This window comes from Somniosus microcephalus, chromosome 19, assembly GCF_052327205.1.
Source record: "Somniosus microcephalus isolate GS21.2 chromosome 19, FLI_Smic_1.0, whole genome shotgun sequence".
NCBI classification, from domain to species: domain Eukaryota; kingdom Metazoa; phylum Chordata; class Chondrichthyes; order Squaliformes; family Somniosidae; genus Somniosus; species Somniosus microcephalus.
Genome location: NC_141005.1, coordinates 59610348 through 59635499, shown reverse-complemented (window position 1 = coordinate 59635499; position 25152 = coordinate 59610348). Strand labels below are relative to the sequence as shown.

General features: G+C 50.1%; 1 long non-coding RNA gene across 3 annotated transcripts in view; it reads right to left on the bottom strand.

The window, feature by feature from the left end:
* The window catches only part of LOC147104504 (uncharacterized), a 49718-nt gene that overhangs the window by 21459 nt on the left and 3107 nt on the right, over positions 1–25152 (bottom strand). For 2 of the 3 annotated variants that reach the window (XR_015072348.1, XR_015072346.1), the window contains one exon: positions 16465–16569. This is a non-coding gene — a long non-coding RNA (uncharacterized LOC147104504). Of the gene's footprint in view, positions 1–16464; positions 16570–18437; positions 18712–25152 lie in introns of those variants that run through there. The other variant, XR_015072347.1, reaches the window with a different exon arrangement.

Genomic DNA, 25152 nt, shown 5'->3' with positions numbered 1-25152 from the left:
GCAGGCCCAGGAGAGGGGTGATGGCGAAAGGGGGGCATGGAAGTGGGAACTCCACTCAAAGCGCTCCCACTTCTGACCTATTGCCCCACTCCCCCCTCAGTCAGTACCCCACATGCTGCCTCATCTCCCGATGGCCGAGTCTGCCCCTGCACAGGTGCAGGTGGAGCAGTTTTTGGCAGGGCTCTCATAGGCTCCAAAACCCAGAGGGCGTAGGCCAAAAGCATCTCAGCAGCCAGGGCAGGGATCTGAGCAGCCTGCCTCTGCCTCTGCTGAAGCCACACAGGATGCACCACATTTAAGCGGTAGGAAGTGTAAGTTAAAGAAGTTGTAATTTACCAAGGGTATGCACATGGGTATTGGACAAAATGTTACATTGTTTAATTTCCTTTTTTTATAACCCCACATTAAATTTATTGATTAGCTCCACTTCCACGTCTTGCCCATTATTGCGTCCCGAGTGTTAACTCGCCCCTTTCACTTGTCTCGTGAAGAACGTCATTACATGATGGGACCCATAGGGTGGATGTGCAATGGGTGGATGAGTGGTTGAAGGACCGTTTAGTGCAACGAGGTAAGGGGTGGTCCTGGTGGTGGGAGCAGAGCTCAGGATTTCATTTCTTATTTTCCTGTGTGAGTCAACACTAGTTGAGCCTTTGCGTTATTAGAGCATTCCTGAAATCCCAGGCAGGAATGTACATGGCTGGTCTGACGATGGGTGCCCCATCTACATTCTGCTCCTCCTCCTCTCTGTTCTCCTCATCCGAAGATGAGTGATGAGCCCCTTCGTCCTCCTCCATCTGCAATCCTCTCTGCTACGCAATGTTGTGCAGGGCTCAGCACACCACTATTATTCTGGACACCCTCACTAGCGAGTACTGACAGGCGCCTCCAGACCTATCCAGGCTCCTGAAGCACATCTTCAACATTCCAATGGCTTGCTCGATGACACACCTGGTGGTCATGTGGCTCTCATTGTAGCATTCCTGCGTCTCATTGGTGGGTTCCTCACAAGTGTCATGAGCCAAGTTTGAAGTGGGTATTCCTTGTCGCCTACGAGCCAGCACTTAAGTCTGCTTCCTGGAACAAAAGGTCTGGGATACTGGACTGCCGCAGTACGACAGCATCATGACAGCTCCCAGGGAATCTGGCACAGAGCTGCATGAACCTCTTCTTGTGGTTGCACACTAGCTGCACATTGATTGACGAATATCCCTTGCGGTTTATAAACTCTCCCGGTTCTGTGGCGGTGCTTGGATTGCCACGGGTGCGCAGTTGATGACACCCTGTACCTGGGGGAATCCAGACAGAGAGGCGAATCCGAGTGCTCCCTTATTCTGGTTAATGTCATCACAAGGGAAATTTACATAATTGTTGGCTCTGGCAAACAAGCCATCAGTGACCTGCCTTATGCATTTATGGGCGGCCAACCGGGAGACCCGAGGTATCTCCGGTAGCGCACTGGAAGGAACCAGAGGCAAAAAAGTGGAGGGCTGTGGTCACTTTCACAGCCACTGGTTATGTGTGATTGCCAGGTCCAGCAGACAGCAGGTCTTCTTCTAGGAGGCTGCAGATGTCTGCCATCATCTGACATGACAACCTCAGCCTGCAGAAGCACTGCTCTTCCGAGAGGTCAAGGGAGCTGAGCCTGTGTCTGTAAACCCTGTGACGTAGGTAGTGCCTCCAGTGACCTCGTCCCCTCCTGTGCACCTCCCTCCTGCGAACTCCTCTCCTCTCCTGCGCACCTCCCTCCTGCGCATGTGCTGATTCCACCACAGCACGTCACCATTGCCATGGATGGTGATGGTCTTCCTCTTCTGATGTGCTGTCAAACACATCCAACGCGCCTCCCATCCTGATCTTGCCTCCAAGGTTTAGAAAAAGCTGCATCAGCACAAGAACTCGTTGCCAAACGTTTGCTAGAGGGAACCGAGACACCAGTTGCAATAAGTGAGCTTTTATTCAGATGGGGCAATCACACGTTTAAATACCCACCTGAACCACGGCTCAATCTCGCCTCCGTTTCACTGGCGAGATTCATGAGCCCCAGGAAACCCGAGCTGGAGACGTTGGGGGAGAAATTCGGTATCGCCCCATTTGGGGCGCAATTATCAGCCGTGCGCAAAGTTTAGCGCCTGGCGCTAATTATCGCCTCCGACTGCAAACTTGGCTTCTATCGCCCCTGGAGGTGATTGGAGCGCTAAATCAGGCGCTACACACCTCTCTTAAGGCGCAAAGGCCGAGGAGCGAGGCGCTACCTCAGAGCACGGGCGAAGCTCAGGTGATGTCAGTCAGCAATGGAACAGACACACTGGCGCCGGCCAGTTCTTAAAGGGGAGGGTCAATCTTGCTCTCCATCCACACCCTGCTCATTGCAGCCTTGAATCTTGGCCTGGAGAGACCTGTACATCGAATCTGCAGCAAAGGACTATGGAGAGGGCCAGGGAGCGAGCTCAGCGCTTCAGCGACCGGGCCTTGGTGGCTCTGGTTGGCGCGGTGGAATGCTGAAGAGCTATACTGTACCCTGAGAGCGACAGCAGGCCATTGCCACGCGACTACAGAAGAGTGTGGAGGGAGGTGGCTCAGCACGTCTCCTCCAGGAGCATGGTGCCCAGGACCCATACGCAATGTCGGAAAAAGTTCAACGACCTCACTCGGGTCATCAGGGTGAGTGGCTGTTTTTCAATACCTCTCCATCCCATCCATCTCAACCTCACTCTATGGCCAGAGGGTGTAAAAACCCAAAGCCCAACACTCATCCAAGACCTATGGCCATCTCATAAAACAGGCACGCACATTCCACACCTTGCATACATTAAGGGCTATTCAACTATGGGAGGCACATCAGGCAAGCACATGGCTGCATATTTACTCAGACGCCGTCCTTTTTCTTGCAGGCCAAGCTATCTCATAATAGGCGGCAGCAGCAACGGACGGGTGGAGGGCCACCTCAGTTGCAAACCCTCAGTGATCTGGAGGCGCGTGTCCACAGGATTGTCGCAAGCCAGGTGATCGGTCCCGTCGCCGCTGGAGAGGTCGACCCCGTTTGGGACAGCAATGGTAAGGTCATCAGCTTTCTCTCCTCTCTCATTCCACTTGTCCCTCACAACACCAGCCTTTTACACTTTCAATCCAACTTACTAAATCGCTCCAGTCCTTGCTCCCTTACTGCCCCCCTGTCCTGACGCTAAAGCCACTCTTGTACCTCCCTGCTTTCAGATAGTGAATCAGCAGCTGAGGAGACGGGCCCTCAAGCAGCCAGTGGGAGCGGCGCCGCAGGCAAGGAGGAAGAGGAAGCCGGAGCCTCAGCATCTCCCGAGGCAGCCCATGCCCACACTGGGACCATGTCTTCCCTGGAGGGGAGCAGGGGGGAAGGGTCTGATGAGGGTGAAGCTCCAGGACCCAGCGGGCTGCAGCAACGCGATGTGGCTAGGGAAGCTCGGGGGCCTTATCCCCGGAGGGAGAGCAGGCCAGCAAGTCCTACTGCACTGGACGCAGAGGAGGAGCGGCTCATCGCGGAAATGAACACCCAGGCGGTGAACATGCACACTCAGCTCATGGGTGCAGTGGGGAGGGTGCCCGAAAGCATTGATGGACTGGCAAGGAGTGTGGAGCACTCCGCTGCAGCACAGGCGGACGCAACGCAACGGCTTAGTGCTGCAATTCAGTTACTGGCTGCCATGACCCCATCTCTGACTGCTCTCATGCAGTCTCAGATTGAGGCAACGAATGCACTGACTGCTGCCATCGTCACTGGTTCGGCCACATTTCCCCGGGGCTCTCACCGCGCCGCAGCAGGCCAGCAATCTGTGCTTCAGCAGATTGCTCCGGATGCTGAGGTGCTGCCCCGTGGGAGTGCCAGTGTGTCGGTCGAGCAGGGAGGTGCTGTCCTCTCTCAGGATGATAGCATTCCTGCTGCCACCACTGTCACTTCCCCATTGCACTTGCCACCGCCTGTAGCCCAGACTGCTGCCGCCCATGCAGAGTTGGTGCATTCTGCAGCCGGGGCCTCCAGGCCCAGAGCTGGTCGAGGGTGTCCTTCAAGGGCATCTGTAGTCTCAGGATCTGACATTCAGCAGCCTTCCACCAGCCTTGCTGCAGCCACTGGGGCCCCATTACAGAGGAGCAGTAGGGTGGGAAGGGGGGAAGTGCGCAAGGGATGGAGATCACCCTCGATGTGCAAAAAGTAGGAGGTCTCAAAAAATGTTGGGAATGTCTTTATTAAAGGGCGAGGTTCGTCTGATAACTTTTGTTTAGTGTTTTGGCCATCATCTCCAGGTTGTAAGAACCAGTTATGTTAATTAATGATTTGTTGTGTTTTCTTCTATTACTTTGTCATGAATAAATGACACACACAGGGTTTGTAAAATAAAAAAAGTTGTTGTTTTAAAAATTTACATGTTTGGCCTTTGGAATCATTGCTGCCTTGGCTGGCTATAGGGGTTGCGGGTTGCTTTCCATCATGTTGTTCTCCATGCCAGAAGCCATCTTCTGAGTAGGGGCCTGGAAGCGGCTTGTTATCAACCGTTGACGGATGGCCCTTGCAATTTCAACATTGTGGGCCTCCCTCCCACCTTGGTGCTGCTGCTGATCATCCTCCTCCTCCGGTGGTGCACCAAGGCCTGGTGGCATTGGCTGGGTCCTGAGGATTGCAAAGTTATGAGGAATGCAGCAAACAACTATGATGAGGGAGGCTCACTCAGACGAGTACTGCAGGGCTCCTCCTGAGTGGTCCAGACAGCGGAACCGTTGCTTGAGCATGCCAATCGTCTGCTCAATTATGTTCCTGGTGGCAATATGGCTCTCATTATACCGCAGCTCGGCAGGGGTGTTGGGGTTATGGAGCGGTGTCATCAGCCAGGTGCAGAGTGGATAACCCTTGTCCCCGAGGAGGTAACCACTTGGCTGATGCGGTGCCTGGAAAAGGTCTGGCACAGGATGAAAGCATCGTGGCTGCTGCCAGGATAGCGGGCAATGACGGCGAGTATCAGTTGTCTGTGGTCACAGACCAACTGCACATTTAAGGAGTGAAACCCCTTGCGGTTTCGGAAAACCTCGGCATTCTCATGCAGTACCCGCAATGCCACATGCGTGCAGTCAATGGCGCCCTGCATCATGGGGAAGCCCGAAATCCTCGCAAAGCCCAATGTGCGTTCATGCTGTTTGGCCCGGGTCATCGGGAAAGAGATGTATTGGCGTCTCCTTTTATAGAGGGCATTTGTCACCTCCCAGATACAACAATGGACAGCGAACTGGGAGATATTGGCGATGTCCCCAGTAGCTGCTTGAAAGGAGCCGGTGGCATAAAAATTCAGTGCCACTGTGACCTTCGCTGCCACTGACAGAGACGTCCTGGTCCTCAGTTGAGGCTGCAGATCTGGCTGCAGCAGGTGGCAGAGCTCAGTGACCACCTCCTTGCTGAAGCGCAGCCTGCGCAAACACTGTTCCTCAGACAAATGAATGTAGGAGAATTGTTCCTGGAATATCCTGGGAAGGTAAGGTCTCCTGTGCAGAGGCCTGTTAGCCCTCCTCCCTCTGGCCACGATTGCCACTCTCTCTCTATGTCTCCGATGCCTCCTAATCTGCAGGCTTAGGACGATGCCCTGAATCAGTGCAGCCCCCATGGTCTCTTGACAATTGAAGCAATGAAGGTCAAATCCAAAAGAACCTGCAAAGTGATGCTCAGTAGCCAAAACTGCTTCACACAGCGTTGACTCTCTGCAGAAGTCTCTCCTTCTCTCACAGAATGAGTGGTGCAAAAATGTCTCCCACAAAAAAAGGCAGGAAGAGGGTGCCTTTAAATAGCGCCCCCCCGCCAGCCCCTTCCCGATTGCAAAACGTTCCACTCTCCCTGTCGTTGCCTGCAGCAGGCGGAAAGGAAGGGGGCGCCACTCAATATCCGGTCCGGGGCGCCACTGGGGCGCTGCACGCTCGACTGACGTCACGATCTGCGGGCGCAGGAGATCGTGGCAGTAGAGTTTAGCACCGCCGCAAAAACTCTGGTCAATTTCGCGAGCGGCGCAAACACCGCCGCGCCCGGGCGCTAGTTGCTTTGCGTCCCATTAGTGCCCTCTTATAATGGGAGGCGCAAAGCAACCGAATTTTCCCCCCCGTTAAATTTAAAGGTAAGTAAAATTCAATTGAAAACACCTCATTAATGTCGTCCAAGGACGTTAATTACTGCAATAAGTACCTGCCCGCCCGCACTAATTAAAGCCCCGACATCGGCGAATAGGTTACTTGCAGGCATCCAAACATGCCTCCGTTAAACCCAGAAGTGGGTGCACTGGTGCCAGGCTGCAGTCGCTATACTCAAATGCACTTATTTTTACCACCCGCCCACCCCCAACACATCCGTTCTTGAGGGTTAAAACTCCCCCCTCACTGTCTAGGATTAACAATAGTCCCTCGGGCCCAAGTACACAGGCTGGGGAGGGGGAAGGGTTGCCTGAATAAACACACCCACCCACCCCGGCAAGGAGTCAACTTCTTCAGGAGAGGAGGTGAAGGGAAAAAAATTGTTGAGGGGAAAAAAATTGTTGAGGGAAAATAGCAAGGGGAAAGGTTCCGCCCTCTGCCCTCCAAGGTCAGTAATACACTGCTCAGTGTGTTACAGAGCCATCCTTACCATATGGTCTCAGATTTCAATCACTGGTTTGGCCTGCGATATGTCTCCGTGCTTACATTGACAGTGGACTGCTCCACCTTGTGGCTCCACAGAGAACTGACAAAGTTCCATACACGGGTATGGAACAGATACTTTGGTACCGCTCATTTTTTGCTGGTGACGGTGATCTCAGATTAATCATTGTCACACAAAACCACCTGATACTAATTCACAGCAGCTGTTGCCAGAAATAAGAGTAGTGGCAGGTTAAATAAACAGAGGATGCGACACAGGGATCAGTGTAACAGGTTTTACACGTACACAGACCTGCACCTTAACTCACTACAGCAACGGCTCGCACTTGCGTATCGTCTGAGATGCCCCAAAGCTCTTTACAAAGGTGAACCGGACACTGAGCAAGGGTTTGGGGCAGGGGGACGCAGATCAAAGAGGAAGGACAAGAAAGAAAGACTTACATTTATATAGTGCCTTTCATGACCTCAGGACGGCTTTTTACAGCCAATGAAGTACTTTTGAAGTATAGTCACTGTTGTAATGTAAGAAACTCGGCAGCCCATTTTGTACACAGCAAGCTCCCACAAACAGCAATGTGATAATGACCAGATAATCTGTTTTAGTGATGTGGGTTGAGGGATAAATATTGGCCCCAGGACACCGGGGAGAACGTCCCTGCTCTTCTTCGAATAGTAGCATGGGATCTTTTACGTCCACCTGAGAGGGCAGAGACAGGGCCTCGGTTTAACATCTCATCCGAATGACGGCAGCTCCGTCAGTGCAGCGCTCCCTCAGTACTGCACTGGAGTGTCAGCCTAGGTTTTGTGCTCAAGTCTCTGGAGTGGGTACAGATGAGAGTGCGACCACCAAGCCACAGCTAAATGCACGACGGCACAAGTACTACTACTAGGGTGCTTGGCACATCCTATAATGACTCCAGAAACCATTGGCCTTTGCTTTAAATGCATGGCCCATGAGGTTGGGATTCCAAGCCTCTGCAGGCCAAGTATGTGAGTTGCCTCCCACCCCCTGCCAGCATCTTCCTGCTACCCCACTGGCACCATCATCTGCTTCTGCTCTTTCTACATCCCCCAGGGCGGATAGACCTGTACTGGTGCCACCTTCTTTTGAGCCCCTGGGGCATGGCACTGGTTACTGTGTCACACTGAGAGAAAGAGAAGTGTGACACCCCTTCAGCTGTATAGAGCCTTGGTCAGACCCCATCTGAAGCACTGTGTTCAGCTCTGGGCGCTGCCCCTCAGGAAGGATACATTGGCCTTGGAGGGGGTGCAGTGCAGATTCACCAGAATGATACCGGAACTAAAAGGGTTAAAGTACGAGGACATGGTGCATTAACTCGGCTTGTATTCCCTTGAATATAGAAGATTAAGGGGTGATCTAATTGAGGTATTTAAGATTATTAAAGGATTTGATAGGGTTGGTAGAGAGAAACTATTTCCTCTGGTGGGGGAGTCCAGGACAAGGGGGCAGAACCTTCAAATTAGAGCCAGGCCGTTTTGAGGGAAATCAAGACGCACTTTTTCACAAAGGGTAGAAACATAGAAGATAGGAGCAGGAGTAGGCCATTCGGCCCCTCGAGCCTGCTCCGCCATTCAATGAGATCATGGCTGATCATCCAAATTCAGTACCCTGTCCCTGCCTTCTCCCCATATCCCTTGATCCCTTTAGCCTTAAGAAATATATCCAACTCCTTCTTGAATATATTTAATAAATTGGCCTCTACTGCCTTCTGTGGTAGAGAATGCCACAGGTTCACCACTCTCTGGGTGAAGAAATTCCTCCTCATCTCTGTCCTAAATGGCTTACCCCTTATCCTTAGACTGTGACCCCTGGTTCTGGACTCCCCGGCCATCGGGAACATCCTTCCTGCATCTAGTCTGTCTAGTCCTGTTAGAATTTTATAAGTTTGAATGAGATCCCCTCTCATTCTTCTAAACTCCAGCGAGTACAAGCCCAATCGACCCAATCTCTCCTCATACGTCATTCCTGCCATCCCAGGTATCAGCCTGGTGAATCTTCGCTGCACTCCCTCCATGGCAAGAACATCCTTCCTCAGATAAGGCAACCAAAACTGCACACAATACTCAAGATGTGGTCTCACCAAGGCCCTGTACAGCTGCAGCAAGACATCCTTGTTCCTGTACTTGAACCCTCTCGCTACGAAGGCCAACATACCATTTGCCTTCTTAACCGCCTGCTGCACCTGCATGCTTACTTTCAGCGACTGGTGCACAAGGACACCCAGGTCTCGTTGCACTTCCCCTTCTCCCAATCTATTGCCATTCAGATAATAATCTGCCTTCCTGTTTTTGCCACCAAAGTGGATAACCTCGCATTTATCCACATTATATTGCATCTGCCATGCTTCTGCCCAATCACCCAACCTGTCCAAATCATACTGGAGTTTCTCGGCATCCTCCTCACAGCACACACGCCCACCCAGCTTTGTGTCGTCTGCAAACTTGGAGATATTACATCTAGTTCCCTCGTCTAGATCATTAATATATATTGTGAATAGCTGGGGTCCTAGGACTGATCCCTGTGGTACCCCACTAGTCACTGCCTGCCACTCGGAAAAAGACCCGTTTATTCCAACTCTTTGCTTTCTGTCTGCCAACCAGTTCTCTATCCAAGTCAATACCTTGCCCCCAATCCCATGTGCCTTAACTTTACACGCTAATCTCTTATGCGGGACCTTTTCGAAAGCCTTCTGAAAGTCTAAATACACCACATCCACTGGTTCTCCCTTATCTATTTTACCAGTTACATCCTCAAAAAATTCCAGTAGATTAGTCAAGCATGATTTACCTTTTGTAAATCCATGTTGACTTTGTCCAATCCTGTCACTGTTTTCCAAGTGCGCTGCTATTACATCCTTTATAATGGACTCTAGCATTTTCCCCACTACCGATGTCAGGCTTACTGGTCTATAATTCCCCGTTTTCTCTCTACCACCTTTTTTGAATAGTGGGGTAACATTAGCTACCCGCCAATCCATGGGTAGTAGAAATTTGGAACTCTCTCCCCCAAAAAGAGATAATTGGAGCTTTCAAGACTGAGATCGGTGGACTTTGTTGGGTAAGGGTATCAAGGGATATGGAGCAAAAGCAGGTAAATGGAGTTAAGGTGCAGATCAGTCAATTAAATGTCGGAACAGACCCAAGGAGCTGAATAGCCTCCTCCTGTTCCTATGTTCCAAATATTGCCTACATGAGAATATACTGTGTCACATGTCATTGTGCGTCAGTGACTGGGGGCAGTGACTGAGTGAGTACAATAAGAATGATCATGAGAAGCATGTGGTAGAACTGAGCTGGGGGACTCCCCTAAATGAACCTTCCCTCACTTCCTCAGATTTCCAAGGTGATCTCTTTGAATGCACGCAAGGGCTTCAGAGTATGGGACCCTTCCCATCCACATCTTCTCTCTCCTGTTATGCACTGCCTTGTCCTGCAAGCAGAGAGGTAACGTTGAGAGCACATACAGTGAAACCCAGGTGCCCATCCCTATGTTATACCTTTCTTCTTGATCTATATATATAAACCGGTCTGTCTGTCTTTCTGTCTGTTTGTCTTCCTGTCTGTCTTTCTGGCTATACAATCAAAAGTTATAGAGCATACCTACACATATGTTATATCAAAAGAAAGCTTATCATTAGGGGACTCTAATAGGTGTATTTACTTTTTGGTCAGACAAAAATTGTTCGGACAGTATACAAAAAAGGTTCAAAAAACGGCAACATTCCGCTCATTAGCGTGGAGTGACGTGATGGTTGACCAATCGTACAGGGAATTAACCTGATGGTTGACCAATCGGTGCGTCACGGGGGGGCGTTTCATTGCGTGTGTGGGCGGGCCTAATCCTTCTGAACTGAGGTGAGTGGCCGCCATCTTGATTCCTAACGATTTATTTTTCCCACTTTCTGTGTGTTTATTTTTCCCACTTTCTGTGTGTGTAGAGGGGAAATTGTTTTTAAAAAAAGTAAATTAATTTGTAAATATTTTTTCTAAGCTGATTAATTTTCCTACCTTTCACCCTCTTTTTTTCCTCCTGACTCGCTACCTCCGCCGGGTGCCGCAACCTTGGAGGTTTACCCCACCTGCAGGCCTCGAAGCCTCGGCCTCTCCTAGCCAGCCACGCTCGAGCTAGGCACCGCCCGTCCCGCCCCGCGATCGCCGCCATCTTGGTAAAGGCTGGCGGTGCGGGACTAAGCCGAGCATAGCCATCGCCGCCATCTTAGTAAAGGCTGGCGGGGCGGGAGTCAGCGCGCGCGTCAACGTTGGCCCGGAGCACGACCTGAGCTATGGTGAGTCCGGCCGGGCCTCGCGCTAGGCCGCGCACCGGCCGGCCCTGAGGCGCTGATCCGCGGAGGGGGAGGGAGGGAGAGAGGGGGGGGAGGGAGGGATAGGAGAGGGGGGCGGAGGGAGGGAGAGGAGACGGGGAGGGAGGGAGAGAGCTAAGGTGAGTCCGGCTGGGCCTCACGCGCTAGGCCGCGCACCGGCCGGCCCTGAGGCGCTGATCCGCGGAGGTGGAGGGAGGGAGAGGAGAGGGGGGAGAGGGAGGGAGAGGAGGGGGGGGAGAGGGAGGGAGAGGAGGGGGGGGAGGGAGGGAGAGGAGGGGGGGAGGGAGGGAGAGGAGAGGGGAGGGGGGAGGGAGGGAGAGGAGAGGGGGGGAGGGATGGAGAGGAGAGGGGGGAGGGAGGGAGAGGAGAGGGGGGAGGGAGGTAGAGGGGGGAGGGAGGGAGAGGGGAGTGGGGGGAGGGAGGGAGAGGAGAGAGGGATGGAGAGGGGGGAGGGAGGGAGAGGAGAGGGGGAGGGAGAGGCGAGGGGGAGGGAGAGGAGAGGGGGAGGGAGAGGAGAGGGGGAGGGAGAGGAGAGGGGGAGGGAGAGGAGAGGGGGAGGGAGAGGAGAGGAGAGGGGGAGGGAGGGAGAGGAGAGGGGCAGGGAGGGAGAGGAGAGGGGGAGGGAGGGAGAGGAGAGGGGGAGGGAGGGCGAGGAGAGGGGGAGGGAGGGCGAGGAGAGGGGGAGGGAGGGCGAGGAGAGGGGGAGGGAGAGTGAGGAGAGGGGTAGGGAGGGAGAGGGGAGGGAGGGAAACAGTGAGGGGGTGGGACAGGGAGGGAGAGCTCGCCTTCTTCCTTCCTTCCTTCGCAGGGGTCGATCAGGCCAGGCCTGAGGCGCTCCTTCCCCCCCTCTCTCTCCAGGCTAATCCCAAACTAAATCCAGCAGTCTCTCTCTCTCTCTTTCCCCCCGTCTCTCTCTTCTCCCCCCAGTCTCTCTCTCTCTCTCTCTTCCAACAACAACATGCCCTCAAAAAACCCTCGGCACCGCCGGGCACTCCAGCTAGTTATCAATAAAGCTTCATTGGCGGAGTGGAGGAGGGAGTCAAAGGAGGTGGTTTGTGGTGAAGAGGAGTTGGAGATCTCCTTGCCCTTAAAGGTGATTCTGGAGTAGAAGGAATGTATGATTAGGCAAGTCCGTGGCACAGCCTGTGGCCCTTGGGCATGGCGAGGCCGAGGTGGTGATGAGCAACAGTGAGGGACCTGGTGGGAGAAGGGGCTGGTGGATGAGGGAGAGGAAAATCAATTGAGCTCCCAGTTCCTGATTGCTATTCACTGACCTCTGCTCAAAAGTGCTGGGGAATCGATGCCAAGTGAAGGTAGATTCAGGCTCAGCTAGAATGCCCTCCACAGTCAAATAGCCTGCTGGCATCCAGGGGATTAGATTCAACTTTGGCAGGGGTGCAAAACAGGCAGTAGAAGATTGGCCGCCCTTTATACAGCCTGCCTGATTTTCTTTTCCATTGAAATCCTTCACTTTCCGCCAAAGTTGAATCTCACCCCTCCACTCCCCAGTGTCTTGAGGAGGTAAGATGGACACTACCATAGGGCACATGGAGATTAGAGTTGCCAAGTTTCCCGTACTGTCCTGGTGTCTCTGGGAATGAAAGGCTAATCTCCCGGACATTGCTGGGAGCAGCCCAGGAGAAAATCATAGGGGCATAAATGGGGAAAAAAAGAGCTGTTTGACTGGCAAGAATCATCCCATGGGGTAGCCAAGAGTCTGTCTGCTGTCCAGTTGGTGTGGGAAGTTGGTGCGCTGTGAGGATGGACGGGTTGGGTGACCAATGGCGGGAGTGTGAGGGCGGGGCAGATGGAGCAGGAGGTCATGTGATGAAACCTCCCGGAATATGTCCAATCAGAGCTGGCGACTCTGCTGGGGTTTCACCAATTAGCTCCCTCTCTGTGAGAAATTATTTCTTCCTGCCTCTTCCACCTTTCTCCCCTCCTTCATAAGCCACTCACTGGGGTAGATAGAAACGAGTATCGGCAGGCTATTCCCTATGGAAGGCATCACAGCCAAGGCCAATCCTCACTCAATGTCCACACATGCCTTCTAGCTAAGGTTACTAGGTCGTAATCGGGAGCGGGAACCCTAGCCGTGTTTATTACCTTCCCTTGCCCAGGGAACTGCGGCCAATTATAATGCCCCTACTGTTGCCTCTGACTGGATCAGCTAACTCGGCACAAACCAGGGTTGGAACTTGGAGCCTCTGTGCTCCGTAAGACTCAGCTTCACCCTGGGCAGTGCAATAAACCACGGAACACTTACAGGAAACTGGTTTATCTGGAGGTTGTATGTCCGGAAACCTCGATCTAACGGCAGAAATCAGCAGCCGTTTTGGTTAGGTTTTTTTTCTTCTCCTAGCATTTTTTTTTTTTTTTTTAACAGTCAGGCTCTGGAAAGCGTCTCTGTAGCTTAGCAACAGCTTCAGAGACGCTTCCAAGGTACGGGCCGAGTGTTTACAAGCTGTTGCTAAGCAACAGTGTTTGTTGTCAGATACGGAGATGAAAACCTCCGTATCCTTCAACATTAGCGCTGGTCTATCCGGAAGTTTTGATAGATTGGCAGCAGCTCAGTCCCGTCAGTGCCGGGTATCGCGAAGTTTCCTGTATTTAGATCTGTGAGAGTGTCACTTGGTGGACATATGCCCTCCACCCCATCCCAGATGACACAAGCCAGATCAGAAACTTGCCCATGGGAGAACAACTGAGCCACCCTGTTGTCTTTTTAAAATAAACCAAGAGGGGTGATGCTGGGTTGTCCCAGTCACTAACAGAAAGACAACTGCACAAGTGCCCCCGCAAACTGCGGAGGCATCTCTCATATAATTGAACACAAAATCTAATTAAACTAAAATAAACTCATAATTTAAATTTATTACCGGTGTCTATCAGACACTCTATTCCCTGCGGTGCCCACTGGTCGCTGAAGGCCCCAAGTGTAGCAATGGACACCACATGCTCCCATTCAAGGACCACCTGGGCACGGACTAGACTGCAGCAGAGAGGCAGGCAGCCAGAGTGACCCCCCTCCCACTCCCCGCAAGTCGCGGTGACCCTGGACCCGTGAATGGGCTGTCTTCGGCAAGCCCATGAGAAGACCCTCCGACTTGCCTGCCTCCCCACCTGCCCCACCGCCCCCTCACCCGCCCCCATACCGGGTGGCCAAAGATCAGACGTGTTGGGATAAAATGCAGCCAGAAAGGAATTAAGGAGCAGCCCCCTGCAAGTAATAGAATAGGGGCTGCAACCTCTCACACTACATATAGATACGAAATATGTTTTATCCAGGCTGCAGGAGTTCAGCCATACTGTCGCGGTGCCTGAAAGTATCCCTTCTATCCACTTTAACTCTGTCACAATAATGTCAGCCTTTGGATGGTGCGTCAAACAGCACCACCTACGGGAACTATTCCAAACTAAATTCAACTTTAACTTGGAGCCCAGGCTTTGAGCCAAGGCTGCAGCATCAACTGAACAGGAAATGGATTATTAAAGATGTCTCCTGGGAGTAGACGCCTGGGTTTTGGGAGTTTAAAAGAAAATACAAGTAGCGGCCCAATTTATATCCGCACTGTTTGAAAGCTATTTCAAACAATTGGCAATCAGCAGTTACTTTTAGGCCTGATGCCCTGCCAAGAGTAACACTTCGTCTCCCCATAGGTTTGAACTAAATTGCAATAAAACTTTAATAGCTGACTATTGCAGCACTGCTAACAGCTCTGACATCTGATATTACAGACAAGAATTAAGAATAAACTATCAACTTATGTTTAATTCTTGCGTTCTTGTTAAATTTCCTTCTCATGGGCAATGCATGGGAGCATGGAATGCAGGGATGCATGTTTTTCTCTAAGTTTCCCCTATCTCTCTCCCAAAGGCCCTGGCTCTGGGGTATGGTTCCAACGGCACCATTGGGTCCCTCGCCCATTCTTCGTGTTGTCAACCTACACTATGTCACCAGGCTATTTGACTGTGGAGAGTAGCATTGCAGGTTAGCCCTGCGGAGCAGGCTCGAATGGCCTACTCCTATTTTTCTATGTTTTTCTAAACCTGCCCTCACCCTGCCATTTAAAAAAAAATCTGGCAATAGAAAACTGATGTCAGTAAAAGTGACGATGAAACTGAGGGACCGTCGTGAAAAACCCAACTGATTCACTAATGTCCCTCAGGGAAGGAAACTTGCCATCCTTACCCGGTCAGGCCTATATGTGACTCCAGTCCCACACCAACATGGCTGAGTCTTAATTGCCGTCTGAGGTGGCCTAGCACACCACCTTCTCGGGGCAACCAGGGGATGGGCAATAAATGCCGGCTTTGCCAACGACATCAATATCCCGAGAATGAATAAAAAAACATGAATGAAGAAAACCACATCCACCTGCAATGTTCACCAAGAGCTGCTGGATAGTGATCAGAGGTAAGAATTCTGGATTCTTTGTTTTGGATCTTCCCTTCCGCCCCCCCCCCCACTTTCCTTTTTTTTTCTCTCTCCCACACGGCAGCTGTCTCTCATCCTGCCAGTACACTTCACACCTAATCTTGCCGTCTTTTGTCTCCACTGTCCTATTACCATCTCGTCTGGTTTTGAATACCTCTTAATGTCTCTTTTACTTCTTTTGTTCTATCGCAGCCCTGCCTTCGATCTATTTTATTTCCTTTCCAGTTTGAAAAAGGGTTAGACCCGAAACGTCACTCTAATTTCTCTCCACGGATGTTCAATTCAATTTTATTTGCCATATGTAACTAGTACAATGGAATGCTTACTCCCCGTTGGGACACGTCAGCTATTCTTACAGCGCCGTGTTCAGAAAGTCAATTCAATGGCATCCAGTGGCAGTGGGAGCACGATGTCCCTCAGCCGCTCCCTCCCCCTCGTCACCGCGGCCTCCTCCTCACTGTTGCCGGCTCCACGTGTGGATGTTGCCTGGCCTGCTGAGTTTTTCCAGCATTTTCTGTTGTTATTAAGGATTCTGGCTGACTCCTCCCCCTCCCCACCCACCCAAGAAGCAAACTGTAACACCTCAACTGCCGGCCTGGTGCTACCGCAGCTCCTTGGTGTGTATGGATCATCCGCTCCCCGGGTAAATTCACCAAACCCTCGAGGGAGCTCTCTTAAGTCTTTGTGATCTCAGCTGGTGTGTCAGGGATTAAGGCAGTGAGCAGCTTGGGGGCGGGGGGGGGCGGGGGGAGAGAGAAGAGAAAACACCACCTGCAGAGAGAGAGCATGTGGGGAACAGAGGGGTGGGGCAGAGAGGCGAGGAGGCGCAGAGCAGAGAGACGGAGAGGATTGAGTCGAAGGTTTGAACAGTAAAGGGGACAGGACATATTCTTTTCAAAATAACTCCAACGTATTGCAGGCCAATGGGTAGGTCACAAGTTTTCCATTTGCTGATGGCACTATTACACTATTATAGCCCTGGTTCAGTGCCGGAGATTTCCACCATTGTCTATCTTTCTTTCCGATTTCCAGCTACTCACTTACACTTTTTGTCACTGTTGCTTCTCCCATTCGCCTGCTCAGAATTCATAATGACATCATCGTGACAAGATGAGGAAGGTCGTAAGGTCAATGAAGAAGGTCATTAGTCTGTATATGGAAATAAAAAAAGCAATTAGTCCCAGCCCCCTGCTCTTTCCCCATAGCCATGCAAATTTTTCTTTTTCAAGTATGTATCCAATTCTCTTTTGAAAGTTATCATTGAATCTGCTTCCATCACCCTTTCAGACAGTGCATTCCAGATCATAATGACTCATTGCGTAAAAGAAGTTCTCCTCATCTCCCCTCTGGTTCTTTTGCCAATTATCTTTCTAAAGGACAACAAGCCTTTTCACATTCGAACTGTCAGCCCCAGGCAAACTCCAGGACATTGACCCCAATTCTGCCAAACTCCAAGGGCATCCACAAAGGCTACCAAAACCGAGGACCCCTACACCCCAGAGCTCTGCAATCCCATGACCCCTAACTCCACCGTACCACTAAATGACACCTACCAGCCTGGTACATGCTGCTGTGTATCCCTAGGCTTTAAAATAGGTAAGAGATAAAATTGAGTCTGCGTGTATTAAAAGTCTTGCTTTTCGTGCTCGCTTCCTGTAAGTGTCGCACTTACTTTCTGTATTGCTTTCCCCATCATAATTTGTTGATAACATTCCTGTTGTTATAAAAGCAACCCCCGACTCATCAGGAGCAATGTCATGTCAGATTCTATCTAAAATACGTTAAAAGTCTTACATGTGCAACCATTTCCGGTCTACAAAACCTTACTTCCTGTGTTACATTTTTAATCACACTTTTGTGTCAAGTTTTTTCCATTATAAATTCCTCTGTCCGCCTTTATAATGGAAACCATCTTTGTGAACTGAGGTCACGCTGTAATTACACCCTCCGGTCAGTGGTGGCGCTGGAGTACCTCCGATTTGTGTCTCCCTGCTCCTCAGTCATTACTTCAGAGAAACTCCTATGTTCCAATGCTCCAACCAACTCTGCTTCCCAAAAGTTTTTTCTTTTTAACTATAAATAATCTCAAATCAAAGTATTACGTGAAGAATAAGGGGGCATTGATTTAAAGTAATTGGTAGAAGGATTAGAGGGGAATTAAGGGGAAAAAAAATTCACCCAGCGAGTGGGGGGTGGGTCGTCTCTGGAACTCACTGCCTGAAAGGGTGGTCGAGGCAGAAACCCTCATCACATTTAAAGTACTTGCTTATGCACTTGAAGTCCGTAACCTTCAAGGCTACGGACCAAGAGCTGGAAAGTGGGATTAGGCTGGCTAGCTCTTTTTCGACCAGCGCAGACACGATGGGCCAAAATGGCCTCCTTCTGTGCCGTAAATTTTTATGATTCTAATAAAGAATGGGGCCAGTGCTCCCAGCGTGGAACTTTGTTCAGTGGGAGGGCGGGGATCACAGAATGAGCCCTTTGTGATTCTGTGATCCATGCTCCCAGTGAGTGTGGCTCCATGCTAGGAGCGCAGTATTGTGGCAGTTGCATTTATTTATTTATGTGCTCGATTTAAAAAAAAATGTGTGTCTGCAAGAAATGCGATGGGAGACCAATATCTATATATATATAGAAGTCTCATATTTAGCATATATTCATTCGCACAGGCTGAGTGTCCCACTACACACACACACACACAAAATATCCTAATTGGCTCAGAATTCCTAGGAAGCAATTAAAAAAATCACTTCACTATCTCTGACCTATCATACTGCTGTGCAACTTCTTTCAGCAACAATATGCATCCTCCTCTGTCGACCCCTCTTGTAGTAACCTCCTCTCCATTCAAATAACTGAGCATTAGTCTGAAGGAACAGCGGTCGGCCATTTGATCCCTTGAGCTTGCACCACCATTTTGTTAGCCATGGCAGGTGTTTTATCTTTTCAATTTCAATTCCCTGCCCTTTCTGCATATCCGTTAATACTTGTATTTCCAGAGTACTCTGCTTACTTACCAGCTGCTCACTCAGGACAGGACCGTGGAAATAAAACACTGCTTGCGTGGGGCTATCGTCAAATGGACTGTCCTGTGAATATCCAGGACTGGAGGATGGATTTAAAATCTGATGTATAACCGACACTCAAAGAATGGGGAACGATGGACCAAAGGTAAGCTATTCAAAAACAACAGTATCAACAAAATGAATCTTAACAAGAGGGGCTGAAACAACATTGGATTAAGACTGACGGAGGCTTTTATGGCGTCTTCACTTCAGAGTGATATTGTCACATTATGACCTTTCCCAGGACAATGACGGGTTTGCATAATGTGTTACAATAACTGTTATGCTGTCATAGCAGATTCCTTGTGACATCACAAAGAAGTTTTCTAACAAAAATTGTTCGGACAGTAGACAAAAAACGTTCAAAAAAAGGAAAAAAATCCGCTCATTAGCAGTTGACCAATCCTACCACTCATTAGCGTTGAGTGACGTGATGGTTCACCAATCCTACAGTTCAGTGACCTGATGGTTGACCAATCGGTGCGTCACGGGGGGCGTTTCATGGCGTTTGTGGGCAGGGCCTAATCCTTCAAATTGCTGTTACTGAGGTGAGTGGCGGCCATTAATCAAATCAAATTTTATTTGCCATATGTATTACTACAATGGAATGTTTTTACTCCCCGATCACTTCCACAATAGGCTGTGGGAGCTCACAGAGACACGTCGCTATTCTACAGCGCCATGTTCAGTAAAAGTCAATTCAATTGTGTCCAATGGCAGTGGGAATGCGATGTTCATCAGCCGCTCCGTCTCCGAGGAATCCTCCTCCCTGTTGCCGGCTCCACAATATGGTGTCCTTCTTCTCACGCTCACCGTCTGGCCTCAGGTCTCCGGTCTCCATGCCCGGCTCTCCCTCCTTCCCCTCGAACTGCGACCTTCCCGCACTGTCGCCAGTTCAAATTTGCAACGGCCCGGGGCCTGCCTCTCACGCTCACGTCCGGCCTCCAACCGCCATGCCTGGCTCCCCTCCTCCTAGTCTGAAACAGAAATTCACGACGAGGAGCTGCCAGGCGACGTGCCGAAGCGGGTCTTCGTGGCTGCTGCTTACAGACCAGCCGGGCCTGAAGCTTAAAAAATTTCTCTCTCCTTCCCCCCCTCTCTCTCTCTCCTCTTCCCGCTCTTCTTCTCTCTCTCTCTCTCTCTCTCTCCTTCCCCCTCTCTCTCTTGCCATGAGTGCGGGACCGGGAAAACGGGGGCTTTCACACGAGCCGTCCCCGACCGATATCGGACACGGGAGTCCGGCGCGAAAGGCGTTCCACTGCCGCCTGGTCAACCGGGTCCAAAGGCCCACCGTGTTAACCATGAGGAACCCCGGGCTCGCTTCGGAGCGATGGGCACCCGGACTCCCGGTGTCGGATATGCTCCGTTCTGGTACCGTGGTGAGTCGGAGGGAGAGGAGAGGGAGAGAGAGGGAGAGGGGAGGGAGGGAGGGAAAGAGAGCGGGGAGGGAGGGGGAGAGAGAGAGGGGGCAGGGAGAGAGAGGGGAGAGACAGGGGCAGGGAGAGGGGGCGGGAGAGAGAGGGGGAGGGAGAGAGAGAGGGTGAGGGAACTTCCCACCGACCTCACAAAATGGCGGCCGCCCTTCTTCACCCGCAGTCTCTCTCTCTCTCTCCCCCCCAGTCTCTCTCTCTCTCTCCCCCCCAGTCTCTCTCTCTCTCTCTCCCCCCCAGTCTCTCTCTCTCTCTCCCCCCCAGTCTCTCTCTCTCTCTCCCCAGTCTCTCTCTCTCCCCCCCAGTCGCTCTCTCCTCCCCAGTCTCTCTCTTCCCCCAGTCTCTCTCTCAATCCCCGGGCCTCTCTCCCCCCCAGTCGCTCTCTCTCTCTCTCCTTCCCACACAGACAGACAGACAGACAAACTCATTTATATATATAATTATTTCTACTTTTTTCATAACAACATGCCCTCAAAAAACCATCGGCACCGCCGGGCACTCCAGCTAGTATATAATTTCCTACATTCCAACAGTGACAATGGAGATTACACTTCAAAAGTACTTCATTGGCTGTAAAGCGCTTTGGGACGTAATGAGGTCGTGAAAGGCGCCATATAAATGCAAGTCTTTCTTTTTTTAAACTTAAAGTGGTATCTACCACTTCCCAGGACAACTCCATTATTTACATGAAAGTGCACTGTCCGAGATTGCCTAAACAGTAGTGGGATTAAATGTGAAGGGCTGAAAGGCAGCAGGAGGTAGTGTTGAAACTGTAAGAGGAGATGACTAGGAAGTTCCCCAGCCACGAACATTTAGTACTGAATGAGCAGGGAAAGAGCTCTCTCAGACAATTAGAAAAATCCCTTATAATAAAAACAGGAAATGCTGAAAATACTCAACAGGTCAGGCAGCATCTGTGGAGAGAGAAACAGAGTTAATGTTTCAGGTCGATGACTCTTCGTCAGAACTGGAAAAAGCTGGAGATGGAACAGGTTTTTAAGCAAGTGCAGGGGCTGGGAAAGCGGGGAGGGGAGGAAAGAACAAAAGGGAAGGTCTGTGATAGGGTGGAAGGCAGGAGAGATTAAAAGACAAAAGCGATGATGGTGCAGGGCAAAAGGAGATGGTAATGGGACAAGTTAAGAAACAAAAGATGGCTCTAGATGAAGTGTAAATGGCGATGGCAGAATGAAAGACAGCTGCCATGTGGGAGAGAGAAAGAAAAATGGAAAAAAAAAGATGGGGGCAGAGGTTATGGTCTGAAATTGTTGAACTCGATGTTGAGTCCAGAAGGCTGTAAAATGCCTAATCGAAAGATGAGGTGCTGTTCCTCGAGCTTACGAAAAATCCCTTCACGGCTAAGGGTAGCTAGTCAGATAGCCTCAGGCCGGAAGTCTGAAGTGATTTTTGTGGTCACCTTCTACCAAAGTTTGTTCCCATTAAAGGTCAAATTGTTGCCACTTTGGAGCCTAAAGTAAAGTCTAGCTCCCGCCAGAGGCAGTGGGACAGGGATTGGGGGGGGGGGGGGTAGGACGATGCAACCCGCACAATGCCACAGGGCCCCAAAGTCAGTCAAGAGCGCTGGATGGATCCAATGATAAGTTTAAAGATTGAGGTCCGAGCCTTTTCACGATTGCACCCGTGTGGATTTGGCACTAAGTAGGTGGTATTTAGTATCGTTGTCTACCACAACAACTTGTATTTATATAGTGCCTTAAACATAGTAAAACATCTCAAGGTGCTTCACAGAAGCATTATCAAACAAAATTTGACACCCTGCCACCTAAGGAGATATTAGGACAGGTGACCAAAAGCTTGGTCAAAGAGGTAGGTTTTAAGAAGCAACTTAAAGGAGAGAGAGGTTGAGAGGTGGAGAGATTTAGGGAGGGAATTCCAGAGCTTAGGGCCTCGGCAGCTGAAGGCACGGCCGCCAATGGAGGGGTGAAGGAAACCAGGGTTGGAAATCAAGTGGTCAGAATTGGAGGAGCGCAGAGATCTTGGAGGATTGTAGGGCTGGAGGAGGTTACAGAGATAGGGAGGGGCGAGGCCATGGAGGGATTTAAATGCAAGGATGAGAATTTTAGAATTGAGGTGCTGCCAGACCGGGAGCCAATGTAGGTGAGCGAGCTCAGGGGTGATGGATGAACGGGACTTGGTGTGAGTTAGGACACGGGCAGCTGAGTTTTGGATGAGCTCAAGTTTACGGAAATTCTACTAAATTGCAGGGGCCCCAAACCGAACCTTTGCACCGGGCCCTACAAGGCTAACAGCCACCTGCAGGCATTAGCCATTTTTTAAAAGGGTGTAGTAGGAAATCAAAAAACAGAAATTGATCCAGTGATGTTTTGAGTCAGGACTGATTCTCCTGCCTTAGGCCTGATCCTAAGAATTGGCCCAAGGATTATCCTTATACCAAAAATTGACGTGGGCTCTGCATAGATTGAGCTAATCTCCTTTTTCCAAGGATTTTGCTGTGCTTCCTACCAAAGGATCTTCCCATGTAAGAACCATGAATAGCCACTTGGGACTTATGCTAAACATCACCTCCCAGAGATAGTCGGAATTTGGTGGGTTAACCTTTTCGTTAGAGGAAACAGTGGGTCAGCAGGAAAACTGAAAGGGTGTTCCAGTCAGGACTGGCTTTTTTTTTCCTGTTTTAGGCCAATCCACATATGGAGTTAAACCTCCCTTTCCAAGTGTTGGTCCCAAGGATTGCCCTGAGCCCTACATGTGTGGGGCTCTCAGATTAAAAGAATTATAGGTTCAGATGAAGAAGATTCTTTTGCCCAATGTCTATAGAGTACCAACACTACTGTCTTCCCATTACATCTTCAATGTCTACCTGAACAGATAGATGGGAGCTTGGTGTAAAATTTCATCTGAAGGACAGCATTCCAACAATATAGCACTTTCTCAATATTGCACTGCAATATTAGGTAGATTAAGATTATGGGTTTAAGACTTGAGCTAAGAATTTCGTGCTTGTAGTAAATAAAATCATGTTTATAAATTCCAAGGATAGTGTTGGAATTCCAAATACAGTCCCCACCACTTTTACATCATCCATGCTTAGCTCAGGCAGCCGCCTATATCATGCAAATAGCGCTAACCATTGACCGATACCATAGGAGTCAATTACAAAGGCACCGCTTATATAATTAAGCACGGCAACTATTTTGGGCACTTCAATAAATTCTTTGCACCTTGTTAATCTACTGTATTTACCGATTTAAAAACCTCCACTGATTTCAGGCCAAGTCAGATCTTCAAGCAGCTTCAAGCAACTGTTCCCACCTTGTTAAAGTGCGATTACCTTAGTGATTAGATTCTTAGCAATGGTATTGATTTGGATGCAACTGCTGGCAATAACAAGAGGCAGTTGGAAAGTGGAGACTTCAGGTGCTCTGCATTGTGCCTGATTTTTAAAAATATGTTGGTTACGTTCGATTTTTTGCTTTATTATCCACCGCGTCTAGTGATAACACTATAGGTAGGGACTGTATTGAGCTAATCCAATGGTTGTGCTGGGTCTTCCATATAGGGCGCTAACCTCCCCTTTCCAAGGCAGCTGTAAAGGATTGTCCTTGGTGATTTCAACCTACAACTTAATTCCTAATTATTCCTCCCCGCTGACTTTTCATTCCCGTCTCTCGTCACTTAACCGAACCCTGCACATAAACTCCCAAATCCACAGCCACTCCATCGACTTCGTCATTACACAATGACTTGCCAACTCCAAAGTCTCGATCACTGACAAGGTTATAACTGATCCCAACCTTAACACCCCTTCTAACTTTCCACTCCCTCTCCTCTGGCACTCTATCCACCGTGAGCTAACCGACTCAATCAACCTACGCTGTAGATCCCTTCATTCCATTCTCAACCCCACCAGATCCCTGACCCTCTCCCAACTCCACAGTTCCCCCAGTATAACACTCACCTTTGCACTGTCACACCCATTGGCCACAAGCTTGAGCGCACAGACATACAACCAGCCTGGTCATCCACACAAGATCTGCATTGGTGCACTGGCATGAAATATCACCGCACCGCCGCTCAACGCTTGTTTTCTGTTAGATATTGTCCTAGAATGACATTCACAAACACAAACTTTTCTGGATAGTGATCAGGTGTGGGAACCCTGGCTCATTTGTGTTCCCTCCCTAACTGATGAGCGCTGAAGCCAATTGTAGCACACCTACATTCATTACTTCCATTCCTGACCATTGCCCTGTGGCCTCTGGTGGAATATGTATGTGAATGTCAGGTGAAGATGGGATCACACATGGCCATGAATTGCCTGAAGCAATTACTGTCACAGCTCAGACAGGGAGAAAGGCCATTGGGGTGAGGTATTGAAGGGCAACTGGCATCTAGACTCCATTAAGGGATTAGCTCCTGTAAGGAGGAGAGGAATGGAGTGGTTCCCTTCTTCCAGACCTTTTTTGTTCAAATATTTAACTCTTTATAACAGAATAAAATTTGAAGATTATGATTTTCTACAAACTTCTAATATACTGCCAACTGGACATCCACCCGAGTTGCCTCCAGCTATACCCTGTTGTTATGTTTTCTTTTTATATACAAGTTTACATTCACAAATTTACTTTATGAAGCCATTGTACATTTTAATTCCACAGTACAGGAGTAAAGCATTGATACATCCTGGTTTCTTGGCATGTCTGTGCTTGCACTAGGAGCAATGCAGGTCGGAAGTTGGCAGCTTGTTGGTTCTTGGTTTCTGGAGATTAGTTAGTCCTGCAGACAGGGGAGGAGGCTCCAGGTCATGTGGGTTGGGGTCAGTGCCCTTCATGACCAGAGAGTGAGCTCTTGAGCTTGGGGGGGGATAGTTTGTGTTCAGTAAGTCTCCAAGACTGGGTTCCAGACTGCTTGATATCTCCCAGCTCCAGCAGGAGGCTGAACATCACTCATTCAGATTGATGTGTTCCGCCTGTGTTTCAGCTACGTTTGTTGTGGGAGGGAGGGGCTATACTGCAGTTATTAGTGAGAGCTGCGCTAACCTGCTTATGGTGGGCAGGCCCAGCAAGTACTGAGCCAAGTCCTGTAGGTTGGTAAGACTGGCAATGGTCTTGCTGGCCTCCTGAACTGCTCCACAATGGCTGGATGGGGAGGGGCATGACCAGAATATGTGTAGGAGGAATCCCTTCTGGCTGTAGCACCTCCAGCAACCATCTGGGTTGGAGGGATGAAATTTGTCTAGCTTGTGTGGTACGTGCGTA